This window comes from Anolis sagrei, chromosome 3 (assembly GCF_037176765.1).
Source record: "Anolis sagrei isolate rAnoSag1 chromosome 3, rAnoSag1.mat, whole genome shotgun sequence".
Taxonomy (NCBI): domain Eukaryota; kingdom Metazoa; phylum Chordata; class Lepidosauria; order Squamata; family Dactyloidae; genus Anolis; species Anolis sagrei.
This window is the reverse complement of record NC_090023.1, coordinates 185,169,341-185,185,980: the sequence shown is the minus strand read 5'-3', so window position 1 is coordinate 185,185,980 and position 16,640 is coordinate 185,169,341.

Here is a 16,640-nt window from a genome sequence, read left to right as displayed (position 1 = left end):
CTTCCTCCTGGCGCGTTTCTCTCTTTCACCCTCCACCATGCCTCCTCGAATTCTGCAGCACTGCTGGTCACAGCTGACCTCTAGCTGGAGTGGTCAAGGGCCAGGGCTTCCCAGTTCTCAGTGTCTATGCCAGAGTTTTTAAGGTTGGCTTTGAGGCCATCTTTAAATCTCTTTTCCTGTCCACCAACATTCCGTTTTCCATTCTTAAGTTCAGACTAGAGCAAGTGCTTTGGGAGACGGTGGTCAGGCATCCGGACAACGTGGCCGGTCCAGCGGAGTTGATGGCAGAGGACCATCACTTCAATGCTGGTGATCTTTGCTTCTTCCAGCACGCTGACGTTTGTCCGCTTGTCTTCCCAAGATATTTGCAGGATTTTCCAGAGGCAGTGCTGATGGAATTGTTCCAGGAGTTGCATGTGACGTCTGTAGACAGTCCACGTTTCTCAGGCATAGAGCAGGGTTGGGAGGACAATAGCTTTATAGACAAGCACCTTGGTATCCCTACGGATGTCCCGGTCCTCAAACACTCTCTGCTTTATTCGGGAAAATGCTGCACTCGCAGAGCTCAGGCGGTGTTGTATTTCGACAGCTCCAAGAAAAATGCAGAGAACAAAATCAACCTCTGTACATGGAATTCATCGACCTTGCAAAGGCATTCGACACAGTGAACCACAGCGCTCTCTGGACCATGCTCCAAAAAAATCAGGTGCCCATGCAAATTTGTGAACATCCTGCGGCTCCTCCATGATGACATGATGGCAACAGTCTTGGACAGCAATGGCTCCCAAAGTGACCCATTTAAGGTGGAATCGGGTGTCAAACAGGGATGTGTTATTGCCCAAACTTTATTCTCCATCTTCATCGCTATGATACTTCACCTTGTTGATGGGAAGCTTCCCACCGGAGTGGAAATCATCTATCGGACAGATGGCAAGCTGTTTAACTTCAGCAGACTGAAAGCCAAAACCAAGGTTACAACAGCATCTGTTATAGAACTCCAGTATGCTGATGATAATGTCGTCTGTGCGCATTCAGAAGAAGATCTACAAGCCACTCTAAACACCTTCGCAGAAGCATACATGAAGCTTGGCCTCTCACTGAACATCGAGAAAATCAAAGTGCTGTTCCAGCAGTCACCAGCCATCCCCTCCCCAATGCTAGAGATACAACTTAATGGTGTAACATTAGAAAATGTGGACCATTTCCGCTACCTTGGCAGCCACCTCTCCACCAAAGTCAACATTGACACCGAAATACATAACCTGTGGACTACTATGGAACAATTAATTTAGTCCACCCAATTCCTGGGAAGCTAACCGAGTATCAGATAACGGCTCTCCTTACAAATTATGGATTATAGTATCAATGCTACAGAACAGTTTAAAACTGAGTGAGTCCCCATCTACACTGCCATATAAAATCCAGATTATCTGCTTTGAACTGGGTCATATGGCCGTGTAGACTCAAATAATCCACTTCTAAGCAGATAATATGGATGATCAGATTTGCTAATTTGGGTAATATGGCAGTGAGACCCAGCCTGAGTCAAACTTCTTGAAGACAAAGGCTGAATTCCCTCAAGGCAATGCAATGGGGACTCCTACTGAAACACCCAAAGTTCAAAGTGAGTCTTTATCTTTACTCTCTGACACTTTTTTTCTTTTCCCCTGCAGCACCTCTCTCCCTTCCCCCTTTCATTCTCTCTTTCACACACAAACACCACACCCCAGTCATTCATTCACATGCATTCTTTCTCTCCTCCATTCCTTCTCCTTTCCCCATTTCCCTTCCTTTCATTCTCTTCATAACACACATGCAAGCATGCATCTCATTCATCCATGAGCCATTGATTCATTCCACCCTGCTTTCTCGTTTGTTCTTATCTATCTCTATTTCTGTTTCTATCACTCATACATTCAGGTCCATCCATAAACATTTATGTTTATGCACCCCTTTGCCTGATCTATCCTCATTCCCCTTTTTACAGACATGTATTCCCCCCTCTCTGTGAACTAAGAAAAAGTGAGGAGAAGAAGGCACATTTCCACACTCGGGCCCCATCTACACTGCCATATAAAATCCATATTACCTGCTTTGAACTGAATTATATGGCAGTGTAGACTCATATAATCCAATTAAAAGCAGATAATGTGGATTATCTGATTTGATAATCTGGATTATATGTCAGCATAGAAGGGACCTCAGAAGTTTGGTCACAAAACATGGTAGCTAAAAGAACTTTCAAATGGGCTTTCCAAATCAATAATAAATTATGATTGCAATGTGTCCCCCTTGTTCTGTAACATTCAGAAAAGCAACAACTCTGCACAGTGTGGCTGAAAATCAGTGTGACTGTAACGAGGTCATAATTTAATGAGAAAGTATTTGCACAAAGCAGATGGGTATTGTTTGTCGTTGGACATGAGCTCTTTGTGATGCTGGCACAAAATATGAGACTTATGACCTTATCATAAAGACCCATGGATTCGCCCCATGGTGGGGGAAATCCGTGGGCTCCTGGCGGGGGGCGTGGAGAAGCCTCCACTCCATGCTTCACATTGCCCCTCATCCCATGGGGGAAAGTGCCACCACTTGGCTTCCCCCCATTGCAGGGAAGGCAACACGGGAAGGGTCTGGTGTTGGATGGTGGCAGTGGGAACTGCTTCACCTCTTTTTTCAGCCTGGAGCATGGCTGGAAGTATCTATATGTTACTGTTTCTCAACCTGGGGATTGGGACTCTCGGGGAGTCATGAAGGGGTGTCAGAGGGGTCACCAAAGATCATCAGAAAACACAGCATTTTCTGATGGTCATTGGGGTTCTGTGTGGGAAGTTTGGCCGAATTCTATTGTTGGTGGGGTTCAGAATGCTCTTTCATTGTAAAGATAAAGGTTTTCCCCTGACATTAAATCCAATTGTGTCTGATTCTGTGGGGTGGTGCTCATCTCCATTTCTAAGCCAAAGAGCCAGCATTGTCCATAGACATATCCAAGGTCTTGTGGCCAGCATGACTGCATGGGGCGCTGTTACCTTCCCGCCTGTGTGGTACTTATTAATCTACTCACATTTGTATGTTTTCAAACTGCTAGTTTGGCAGAAGCTGGGGCTGACAGCGGAAGCTCACGCCGCTCCCCGGATTCGAATCTGTGACCTTTTGGTCAACAAGTTTGGCAGCTCAGCGGTTTAACCCACTGCACCACTGGGGGCTCTTTGATTGTAGGTAAATTGTAAATCCCAGCAACTACTACTGCCAAATGTCAAGGTCTATTTTCTTCAAACTCCACCAGGATTCACATTTGGGCATTTTGAGTATTTGTGCTAGATTTGGTCCAGATCCATTATTGTTTGAGTGGACAGTGCTCTCTGGATGTAGATGAACTAGAACTCCAAAATTCAAGGTCAATGCCCACCAAACCCTTCCAGTATTTTCTGTTGGTCATGGGAGTTCTGTGTGCCAAGTTTGGTTCAATTCCATCATTGGTGGAGTTCAGAATGTTCTTTGATTGTAGGTGAACTATAAATCCCAGCAACTACAACTCCCAAATGACAAAATCAACCTCCCCAAATAATATTATAATAACTTTATTTTTATACCCTGGCCCCATTTCCTCAAAGGGATTTGGGGCAGCTTACATGGGGACAAGCCAAGAATCACAAATAAAACAACAGCAATTAAAATCAATCAAATAAAAACATAACACAGGGTTGTTGTAGGGTTTTTTTGGGCTATATGGCCATGTTCTAGAGACATTCTCTCCTGACGTCCTCTCTCTGAGGATGCTTGCCATAGATACAGGCAAAACGTCAGGAGAATGCCTCTAGAACATGGCCATATAGCCCGAAAAAACCTACAACAACCCAGTGATTCCAGCCATAAAAGCCTTCAACAATACATAACCCATAACACAGCTACAACAAACATCATAGAAACATAAAACATCAAGAAAACCATATCATGGCTGAGTAAGAATCGGGGCTGGGTCCAGGCTCAAAAGTGCAGTGATATTCCTAAGTGCAGCTAGGGGAAAGGTGCAAAAATTCAGGAATATCAATCTAGAGGAAATACCTCTAGCCATGAGTGTCAAGAGTTGATGGGGGGGGGGGGGAGGATAGAACAAAAGTGTAGGAACATAAATAAAGTCGAGCCAATCCCACCAGTATTCAAATATGGGTATATCCGGTATTTGTGAAAAGTTTGGTCCAATGAATGAAAACACGTCCTGAATATCAGATATTTACATTACGATGCATAACAGTTGCAAAATTACAGTTATGAAGTAGCAACGAAAATAATTTTATGATTGGTGGTCACCACAACACGAGGAACTAGGAAGGTTGTGTGCTGGTACAGCCGTACCAGAAGCTCCAACTTTATTTGCTTTGTATTAAGTGTTTGCTTGCAGCCCAAGACTTGGGATTCTGCAGAAGGGTGGCTTCTCCTGTCCATCATTGTTAAGCATTGGTTCCGCCCCCTGTTCAGGGCTCTGAGAGGGAAAAGAACCATTTTGGTCAGTCTCAGCAAGGTTAGCCAATGTACAGGACGTGTGTAAACTTCCCCTGTACAAAAGCTTCAACCTTTAAGAATTTCCAGGGTTACAGAAATTCCAACAGAAACAGAAGGGAAATAATTTCCAAGGAAACATCCCCACAGCTTTGAGAATTTCCAGGAAAACAGCCCTAAAAACTAAAAGAACTCCAGCTGGAGAACATCTACAACCTTGCTGGTAGGTCCACTCGGCGTTCGAGATGCAGTTCGACCCAGTAGCAGAGCCCACATCAGTAAGGGTTAGGTTATAGTCAGCCTGGGAGAAGTTAAAAAGGGGATTTTCCTTTAAAGAAGAAGTTATTGAAGACAGTTGCCTGTCCTTCGTGGGCAAGATTAGGAATTCACCAGTTACCTAAAAGCTTGGAATCATTTGCTTAACTTTACTGAAGACAAGAGAAGTTTCTGTTTGATTGTTCATTAATAAAAGACTTTGTTGTATTTCTCAAGCCATCTAAAGACTGTGGTGGAAACCTCTGAGAACTTCTCTTTGGGCCCCCTGGCTTCCCGCTGGGCAAAGGTTGCACATCCTGTTTTAAAGACAACTATTTACAGGCCCAGCACGCAACAGAACAGTTGAGAACCACTGATCTAGATTCATCATTCTGAAATTATTTGTTGCCAGATCCCCAGAACGTCTGCGAAATACTGCCTTCGACATGGCTGCACAATCCATTTACTGTTAACAAATGTATTGTTAAATCAAGGTACATTTGACAATGTCGTGTTTTCCATTTGTCTGACTCTGAATGCACCAAGCGGATGTGCTATTTTGTTGAAAACTGATTAAAAGACTCCAAGCCACAGAATGTACTTTCTCTGCACTTTAATGGGAAGTTGCTAATAGCCATGACACGTCACTTTCTGCAGTGCCCCATTGTACTTTCGTCCCCTTTTCTCTTGGTTTTTATTTGTGTATACCCCATGCCTTTGAAGGCCCGGAGGCAAAGCTGTTAACGAAATTGCTCTTCTGGCTTTTAAAAATTGCACGGCCACCAGAACTTCTCCAAGAGGGCCTCTCCGACAGAAATAATTTCCCTCCCAAAGTTTTATTTTGGTGCTGTTGGCTTTTGAAAGAGAAAGAGAGATGACATTTGTCTGTGCCTGCCTTGTGGGTTTGGATTCGCAGGGCCATTACCACAGGATTAAAATAAGCTTGTGGCAGGTCTTACATTGAAGGGCAGATATGGCAGGGAGTCAGCTGAAGACTAGCACAGACGTCTACGTGTTCACCTCTCCCTGTAATTCTCTTTCTTTCCTTTGCATAGTACAGGCAATATAATTTGAAGCAGTTCCAACCATTTCACACCAACAAAAAACAAGGAAAGATTAATGGATTTAGCTGCTAATGGCAGTAATAGAAAAGAGCTAGAAATAGCAGATCGAGAGATGGATTTGAGTGACTCCACCACAAATCTTGGCAGCACTGGATAGAGTTACTTCATTCCATATATCCTCATGTTGGGATTGTAGAAATACACCAAGCCCACAGGCTATTAGGGGAAGGGGAGAGAGGACAGGACTGCTATGTAAAAGGATCTCCCCTTTTCATATTTTTTCCCCAATGTCTGTGTATGATTATGGTTTTTTTCTGTAATGAGTGGGAATTTGGCCATGTTTACATTTTGCAGATTGAACACATGTGTATTTCTAGTTTTTGAGTACTAGAATATTTTGGAAATGTTTCTTACTTATTTCATTTTGTGCCATTCTTCCTTCAAGGAAATCAAAACAGTAACCATACCTTTCAATTCTTCGAATTGACAACAGCTCTGCACAATATATTATAGCAAAGGGTAGTCATTTGTCCCTTATCATTCAGTAAATTTTGTGGCTGATTTGTAGTTTGAAACTGGCTTAAACCCCACAGACTAGATGCTATCCAATGATTCGCAGCCTGTATTTTCAGTATCAGCTCCCAGAATTCCTGACAGTTGGCCATACAAAATATCTGTGAGGCTAAAAGCTGAGAATAATACTTTATGCTAGTGGTTCTCAACCTTTGATTAACCAGGTCTATGTTTTTATCTTGATATTTAATTTTCTTTGATTGGTATAATGCTGTTATTATTCCGTATTATGTTTATTGCTGTAATGTTTCGGTATATGTTGTGCATTAAATATTTGCCTTTGTATGTGCAAATGTGAGTAGATCAATAGGTACCACTCTGGCAGGAAGGTAACAGTGCTCCATATAGTCATGCTGGCCACATGACCTTGGAAGTGTCTACAGACAATGCTGGCTCTTCAGCTTTGTGTGTGTGTCAGGAGTGACTTGAGAAACTGTAAGTTGCTTCTGGTGTGAGATAATTGGCCATCTGCAAGGACGTTGCCCAAGAGATGCCCGGATATTTTGATGTTTTACCATCCTTGTGGGAGGCTTCTCTCATGGGGAGCTGGAACTGACAGAGGGAGCTCATCCACGCTCTCCCCGGATTTGAACCTGTGACCTGTTGGTCTTCAGTCCTGCCAGCATAAGGGTTTAACCCACTGCGCTACCGGGGGCTCCGGCTCTTCGGCTTAGAAATGGAGATGAGCACCAACCCCCAGAGTCAGACACGACTGGACTTAATATCAGGGGAAAACTTTTTCCTTTACCTATGTGTAAACCACCCTGAGTCCCCCGGGGGAGATAGGGCAGTCTAAAAATGATGATGATGATGGTGATGGTGATTATTATTATTTAGGATTTCAACTTCCAGAAGCTCCAACCATCTTGGCCAAGCGTCTAGAATTTTGGAAGCTGAAGTCCAAAACACCTGGAAGACCAAAGGTTGTGAGCCACTACCCTACACCAAACTGACTCACAAATGTATCTAAGGTAAACATTATCATAGCCTCTTGTTTTCCCCATCTCATAGGTAACCCTAGTATAAACCTGGAATTTCCTGAGCTGGCAGGAAAGGGAAGCGGGGAACCATGAAGGTTGGCCATTCAAAACTATAGAATGGAAGAGGTGGCAGGAGTGACATTTTGTCTTCAAAAGACATGGTGGAATTTTGCTTATGTTGGGGAAACACAAGCCTGTTTGTTGGGCTGACAAAAAATTCACTACATTGCTAAAAGTAGTGAAGGACAGATTCTCCAATATGCTAATCAGAAGTTGGACAATGATAAGATTGGAGAAGATGTTTCTAAAGTTAGGGGTGGCTTATCCGTGCCGCCCAAGTCCGTAGCCAAGGAGGGGTGGTGGTGGATGGGTTCACACACCCCCTCCAAAAATTTTCAGGTTAAAAAACTGGTTTACACATGAATTTTAACTGGTTAACCCATGAATTTTAACTGGTTAACTAAATCCCCATGCTAAAAAGCAAAAATTTAAGAGTTTCTCCAGAACTACAAGCACCATCTCAACTAAATATTACCATAATTTATTAACACTACCATAACTTACCTTTCCACCTATTTAAGCTATTTAAACTATTGCAACAGGAGCAATAGTTTTGACATCACAGATATTTAATCAAACATTTTTGACATGAAGATGACACAATCTACTGAAACTGACATTAGAATCGGATGCCCCAGGCTAAATCTTAAATGCAATTTACGATGCTTTCGTTATATAACAACAATGATAATTTGTGCTTGTTTTAAAAGTTTATACTTTAATATTCTTCTAAACTAACAAGTATTTTTGAATAACTAGGTGCCAGATTAAAGTGCTTTATGTAGCTTTTAACATGTAACAATATGTGTGGGTCATACATCTTGATTTTTAAATATTCCAATTTAAAGTGAAAATATATGTATAAGAGATATTTCGAAATGCTGTATCTCTGATTCTGATCAACATTTTTTCATGAAATGTGAACATAATTATAGATTTTATTATGTAGTTTCATTTGTTTTTTCCTTCAAGGTCGCAGGTTCGATTCCGGGGAGCGGTGTGAGCTTCCGCTGTCAGCCCCAGCTTCTGCCAACCTAGCAGTTCGAAAACATGCAAATGTGAGTAGATCAATAGGTACCGCTCCGGCGGGAAGGTAACGGCGCTCCATGCAGTCATGCCGGCCACATGACCTTGGAGGTGTCTACGGACAACTCTGGCTCTTCGGCTTAGAAATGGAGATGAGCACCACACCCCAGAGTCAGATATGACTGGACTTAATGTCAGGGGACTACCTTTACCTTTTAATGGTCTTTAATAGTTTTTGAAATAATATTTTTTTAAAAACGCTGAAAGTAGTTACGTCACTGCTCTCTTGCTCTTCCCCCTTTCAGAGCACTCTCTTATGTCTGCCTTCTTGGTCATCCCACTAGGGCAGGCTCGTAGCCAGGATTTTGATTCGGGGGGGGGGGGGAGGATGAGTTTGGTTCGGGGGGGGGGGGGGCTGAGGACCTACCCTAGCAAACCTTTTGTATCGTTATCCCAATACCCCCATGCATATCGGATATATTGAGCATGGTGATCACATCATGATATGAATAAACATAACAGCTTAAATAATGTACCAGTAAGGGTTTCTCGCGGACCACCATGAGAATTTGGGGGGGGGGGCTCAAGCCCCTCAACCCCCCCCCTCCCCAGCTACATGCCTGCACTGGGGTATAAAAGGAAAGCATGAAAGCAGCTGTGGGTCATTCCAAACACAGATATCTTACTGTGCAGTTGTCTACTAGCTTGAATTGCTGTTCTGAGACTTAAAGCCCTGTTAGTTGCTGTTAGTTTTAGTTTAATGTTAGGCGTGTTTCCTTTCATCCACATGATTCCAGAAAATGCCTAGACATCTAGCAAAACAACTGAACATTTTTGAGTACATGGCAAAAAAGAAAAAGTCAAACATTGAAGACCAAAAAGGCAGCAGGTTGGGAACCATTGCAGCAGTGGGTGTTGATGAAGACCTCAGAACATGCACACCTGGATTGCAGGTGAAAACCGAGGAAACTGTGGAAACTGAGGTGTATACTACTGGTTCATCTAATAATGCAAGCCATAACAAAGAAACTATGGAACAGCAGCAGAGGCAAGAAGCTATGTCATTGTTAGACCTTGAACTTTATATGAACAAGTCTCTTTTCAATGACCAAGTAAAAGCTCAATTAGTGCAAAATCCAGAGACTCCATTGCCAGGATATCTATTCCTGTGGAGAAGAGGAGGCATCTAAGTTTCAATCCAAATGATTCAACAGATTTCCCTGATTAGTCTTCTTATTTCATGTACAAGATGCACTATCTAATACTGTGTGGTGTTTGAAGGGGAAGTTGGAGGCTCTGGAAAATTTGGACTGAACTTGCAATACTTGTGTGGACAGGGTTATGATGGAGCTGCTAATATGAGTGCCCATATTAGTGGTGCACAGGCAACTATATCACAAAAGTATCCAATGGCTGTCTACATCCACTGCAGTGCTCACTAACTAAATCTAGCTTTTGTAAAGACTTGCAACATTCCACCTGGCAGAAACTGTCAAGGAACAATATCATCTGTGTGCAATTTCTTCAGAGCATCATCCATCAGACTGAAATTGTTGAAGAAAAATATAAAAGACTTTTTCCCTGAATCAAGAGGAAACAATCTGTTGCAGCTTTGTGAAACCTGTTGGGTTGAGCGATATTATGTAGTTTCATGTTTTGTTGAACAATACAGCATGGTGCTGAGAACACTTGGAAGAACTAAAAGAGAGTCCTCTATACAACAGTGAGACTTCTTCACAAGCTGTACATCTTCTTTCAGCTGTTTTAGTTTGACCTATGGTGTAGAACATGGAAAAAAGATTACACCTGCAGAAAACCATCAAAATGCACTGGGAGCATATCTTGTCTGTGATAGACCTTTTTTCTGAAAGTGAATAAACTTCTTCAGATTTCTCCAACATTGCCAATGTCAACAGCTACAAATGAAAAGTCATTTTAAACTCTTAAACATTTGAAAACATACATAAGAAGCACAAGGAGGCAAGAATGACTGACTGAACTTGCACTCTTGAGTGTCCACTGAAGTTTATCAATGGAGCCTGATTTCTGTCAAAGTGTATTGACACAGTTTTCAAGTGTTTCCAAAAGGCATTGTGGTATTCTTTTGTAAACACTAAATTACGAATTAAGAGTCATTTTCAGGTTTTTTGAGACTTGAAACTTTGTAGCTAAAATAGAAATTTGACTTAATTAAGTCTATATAAAATATAGAATGAATCATATAATTTAAATTATTTTGTGTTATGGACCTACCTATTCATGATTCACTAAAAAATGGTTTCAACCCCCTTACCTGATTTTTTTTTCCTGGCTATAGACTTGATTTTCAGGTTTTTTGAGACTTGAAATTTTGTAGCTAAAATAGAAATTTGACTTAATTAAGTCTATATAAAAATATAGAATGGATCATATAATTTAAATTATTTTGTGTTATGGACCTACCTATTCATGATTTGCTAAAAAAATGGTTTCAATCCCCTCACCTGATTTTGTTTCTGGGTATGGGCATGATACCATCACAGCTTTCATGTGTGATGCAGAAAAAAGTAGGTAAGAAGTGCTATAGCAGTATTAGCTCCAAACATCAAACTTACAAGCAACCGGAGGGAGCATTTATTTGCTTTTCTTATTCCTGTTTAATGTCTAAACATCAAAATTATCTTTGATCCTCCTCTTCCAATAAAAAAACTAGGTGTTGTCAGGCCACTGTCTATTTTGGTTAACACACACACACTGATTCAGTTGGAGCCCCTGGTGGCGCACTGGGTTAAACCCCTGTGCTGGCAGGACTGAAGACCGACAGGTCGCAGGTTCGAATCCAGGGAGAGGCGGATGAGCTCCCTCTATCAGCTCCAGCTCCTCATGCGGGGACATGAGAGAAGCCTCCCACAAGGATGATAAAAACGTCCTTGCAGACGGCCAATTCTCTCACACCAGGAGTCACTCCTGACACGACAAAAAAAAAAAGTTGGAGTTTTGAGGTAAACTTGGTTTTTGTTTTAAAATAGTGAAGTCTTGCCTTCTTTCATTCCAATACAGCAGAGTTTTGCCCCCAAGCCTCAAAGTTCCCTTCCCTGAAATTGTGCTCTTCAACTACTTTGATGCCACAAATCATAATTATTCTTGCCTCCCTCCTCATTCCCTTTCTCCCTAAGTGGAAAATTCATTGGTGCAGTGGTTTAAATTAGATGTCTTTGTAAAGTTTTAAATTGGCAGTGTGTATAGCATGAGCCTGAACAATAAGCGAGTGATAGACAAGAGTCCCTGGATGGTTTCCACAGTGCTGGATTTAACACTCACCACCAGTTCCACTCTTCCCACGCTGATTGCCAAGCACCTCATCATCAGCCCTTTCTTTCTTTCTTTCTTTCTTTCTTTCTTTCTTTCTTTCTTTCTTTCTCCTTTTTCTCTTTTACACATACACATATGGAGAAAAAGAATGGAGAAGGATATATCAGGAAAAAGTGCAAAGGTAACCAAGAGAACTCTGCCTGCAGACAATAATTCAGTTGGCCTCCTTGGTGCAATCTACTATGTTAGCAATGGACGTGCAATAAATGGAACAGCTTTCCATATGTGTCTTTTGTACTCAAAGTAACTCCCTGCTGATTGTAATGGAATTTGCTTCCACGAAGGCATGCTTAGCATTGTAAGCAACTTGCAGCTATGGTGTCATGTAGATGAATTGGAAGTTAAGTGGCACTGAGGTGCCAGAGAGAGAAACCAGACTTTGATCCACTTAGGATTTAGTTAACTACCTCCTCACCATTCGTTCCTAGCTAAAATCAGAGCATGCTTTAAATCTTGTGTGCAGCAAGTGATAGATTTTTGTTGCTTTAGATCAATTTTTTTGGAGCAAAATTCAATGCTATTGCTAAAAAAGAAAAACACGGAAATGCTCACATCGTGAGGGGCTGCACTGCGTAAAGGGTAAGTTTTGGAGAGAATGTCAGAAGATGTAGCTACAGAGATGCAGCTACAGTACAATCTCATATCCATGTTCCTGAACTTTGCATGGATATGGAACATGGTGAATAATGGAAAACCCTATTGAAATGAAGGACTACTAGTCCAAGAATGCCACAGAGTCTTGAAGGATGACCCAGAAAATGCCTAGAGAGGACATATTTTGTCAGATGTGGATCAATGAAACTATAGTATATGGAGCTAGAACTGTGCATCTTCCTGGCTAGGTCAAACAATCTAGCTTCAAACTTCTAGCTGTCCATAAAAATAATTTTGCCAAGTTATTGCAACAATCCTGCAAGGTAGATGAGTCTGAAATAGATTACTGCGTGGACGCCAATGCTCGAATATTTATCATGGGCCAATTTCTTTTCCTCAATTGACAGTATCTTTAAATAGCACAAAATGTTCTGAGCACCCTGTCTTTATTCCTTCCCTGGTTCTCAGATAACCTGTTTCTCAAAGCATTAGCAGATGCAAGGAGAACGTTGAGGCCATCTCATGCTGTGCTCTTTCAACACGTATCATCCTTAGCTATCCTTCTTCTTTCACAGATACTGTTAGACTTCCCTTCCCATGCATCCACCATTAAGGTTGGTGTCCTACTAGTAAATTATAAAAAATACTTTACATGACTAGTCGCAAGTGCATTAGACATTTTAATGGAAAGGTGTAGTATATGAGGGGCTGCTGATAAGTGTTTGGCTTTACCCAGAAAGAAATAAGATAGCAAGATGAAACTTTACATTTATTCCACATACTCTCCACTGATATCAACACACTTCTTACATTAGTATTCCAAGTTTTGTAAGCCTTGCAAAAAGAAAGATTTTGGTTGTGCCTCTAACCAGTCATCCGTAGCAACCATGGCATCAGAAATGGTGTGAAATTTGGTACCCTTGAGGTGTTTCTTCAGGTTTGGAAACAGATGATAGTCAGAGGGTGAATAAGGTGAATAAGGTGGGTAGTCAACCATCTGGAAGCCGAGCTCCACCAATTTTGCCATGATCACTTGTGCAGTGTGAGCGGAGATGTTATGTTGCAGAAACAAGATTCCTTTGGACAGCTTGCCGTGTCTTTTGGCCTTCAGAACTGCCTTTAATTGGTCCAAAAGTTTAGTGTAATATCTTGCATTGATGGTGGAACCATTTTGAAGGTAGTCCACTAACAGCACACCCTCCTTATACCAGGACACAGATGCCATCACCTTAGTGGCTGATTTTTGGAACTTCTTTGGACAAGGAGAACCACTGTGTCTCCACTCTTTTAACCTCTCCTTGGTTTCAGGGTCATACAAATAAATCCAGGTCTCATCCATAGTGACCAGTTGATCCAGGAAGTTCTTATCAGTCCAGAAATGCTGACAAATGCACCGGGAAGTTTTCACTCACATTATTTTCTGATTTGATGTCAAACATTTGGGGACCCACTTTGCAGAGAGCTTCTTCATGTTCAAATGTTCATGGATAATGACTCAAACACATTCATGAGAAATCCCCATGATGTCTGATATTCTTTAGCTGAAATTCGCCAATTCTCCAGTATGAGGTTGTGCACAGCATCGATGATCTCCGGAACAACAACCACTCTCGGTCGTCCAGGATGTTCCTCATCATTGGTGCTGAAGTGGCTCATGAATACCCTTCGCAGACTTTCCTTGCAGAAACAAGAATTTTATCACTCCTCTGCTCTCATTTGCTGTGAATATCACCTTAGTCTCCGCCATTTTGTTTTCCTGCTTGCCTAGATCACTGTTGCCAAAAGCTACAAACACAAACATTTGAAAACATATATTAGACACATAAGGCTTTCACGTGATGTACCCATAGAAACAAAATACAAAGCCAAAGACTTATCAGCAGCCCCTTATATAAGTAGCAAACAGATGCACATTATCCATAGTTATATGCAGAAACACAAGTTATGTGTTTTCATTGACTGAGTTCAGAAAGATTTTGAGGCCAGGGGATTGGACTGGATGGCCCACGAGGTCTCTTCCAACTCTATGTTTCTATAAGTCCAATTTCAATTTAAAACAACAATGATAAAAAATGCAAGGTGGTCTTAAAGCTGTAAGTTTGTCTTTCAATATAAAATACAACTTTTAAAAAATGTTAAAACCCTGCTCGTGCTTCTGTTCAGACAGTAATGATGCAAAAGCTTTTTCCCATCCTTATCTTGAAAGTCTTCCATAACCTGCCCTATTATTCCCACAATCCCACTTTCCTTTATTCCAATATGCCTGTGCTCATCTGTCATGGTTTCACTCTCCCAGCAACATTTGTATCACTACTCCTTTCCTGTTTCTTCAAACTATTCTGCCCTTTCTCTTTTGCTACAGCTTATTCCATGAAATATCATCAAAATATGGTAATTCTGCAGTCCTTCAGAGGTAGCTGGACTTCAGTTCCATGCTGTCCTAAGCAGAATAGGCCAATGATGAGGATTTCTTGGACTTATTATCCAGCAATATCACTGAATCATAGAATCAAAGAGTTGGAAGAGACCTCGTGGGCCATCCAGTTCAACCTCTTTCTGCCAAGAAACAGGAAAATCATATTCAAAGCACCTCCATCCAGCCTCTGTTTAAAAGCTTCCAAGGAAGGAGCCTCCACCATATCTGAGCCTCCACCACATCTGAAGGACTGCAAGTTTCCTACCTCGGTTATATCCCAGTTTGGGCTGGAACCTCATATTTTGTTGGGGTGGATTATTGCCTACCTTGGAATTCATTCAGAGGCTGGCCTTGCTACCACCACACTATGAGACAGAATTGATCAAGTAAGTAGTAGGATAACAAGAGGAAGTGCATTAGAGCTTCCCATTGGTTTAGGACATCTGCGGGCCCTTCCACACAACCATATAACCCAGAATATTAAGGCAGAATAACCCGCAATATATGCTATGAACTGGGTATCTGAGGGCCCTTCCACACAGCCCTATATCCCAAAATGTTAAGGCAGAAAATCCCAAATTATCTGAACCCAGTTCAAAGCTGATATTGTGGGATTTTCTGCCTTGATATTCTGGGATATAGGGCTGTGTGGAAGGGCCCAAAGTCTACACTGCCCTATATCCCAGTTCAAAGCAAATCTTATGGGATTTTATTCAGCTGTGTGGAAAGGGGCCTGAGACTTCCTTAAGTGCTTGGAATGTGTGAGTCCTTATCTCCACATTTACACTGTTTGCAGTGTTCAACAGGTAAGTTTTCCATTACATAGCCATATAAAGATAAGCATTTCAGATACAAAGAGGTCTCTTCAGACACCAAAGACCTGTCAGAAAAATATGCTAATGCTAATGATTAGGTGTCTGAATTCATAGCCACAACACTTCTTTTTTCTGCTGATTTTTCTTCATTCAGCTTTACAACTTTGAGTAGTCCAAAGGCTTTCTAGAGACCATTGTGGATCCAATCATTTTCTATTGCTGCCTATCATGTCTGGGACTGCCACCCCAAATACCTTTGCATGAATTCTTCCTTTATTTATTTTAAATACTTCTACAAAGAATAACATTTATTCAGGAAGTTTTCTGCTATTGAATTGAAAGTCAGGATTTAGTTCCTGCAACAGGTCCATTAAAGTGCAGGCTAAGATTGGTTCTGGATTTCCCATCTCATTGATATCGATCCCTGCAAGAGGTAAGGTTCAATGTAGAGTTGGTTCTTCATATCCACAAATTCTGTAACTATGGATTCAACCATGTTACAGTAAGTCATAGCAGGATCAAGTGTGTGTGTGTTAAAGAAAAACCTTATGATGTTAATTATTATGTGCAGCTGGTAATGTAGGTCATCCAGCATGTGTGAGCTACACCTGGTGGGGTATAACTGTATGGATTTTAGAATACAGTTTGGAGAAGTAATATGCTGCTCCAAGGAGAGAAGTAATACACTGCTCTGATGGAGATGCTGTAGTACTGCTATGCTCTAACAGCAATGCTCTTTGCTATGGTGGAATAGCTATTTACTCAAGGTTTATGTTTTTCTCTCTCATTTGAATGAAGACAAAGACACCTTATTCTGTGTTACTTACAAGGACTATGTAAGTTTGTTGCACTGTTTGATTTTGTATGCAACACTGCAAGTTTATTACCTCTGCTGATAAGAGTAAAGTTTTTTTCTGTTCCTTTTTCCTCTTGTTTGTGTGTCTTTTGCAATTGGACCTGGCTAAAACACGCTCTGCGCAACAAACCATTCATGTTTTTAGCATTT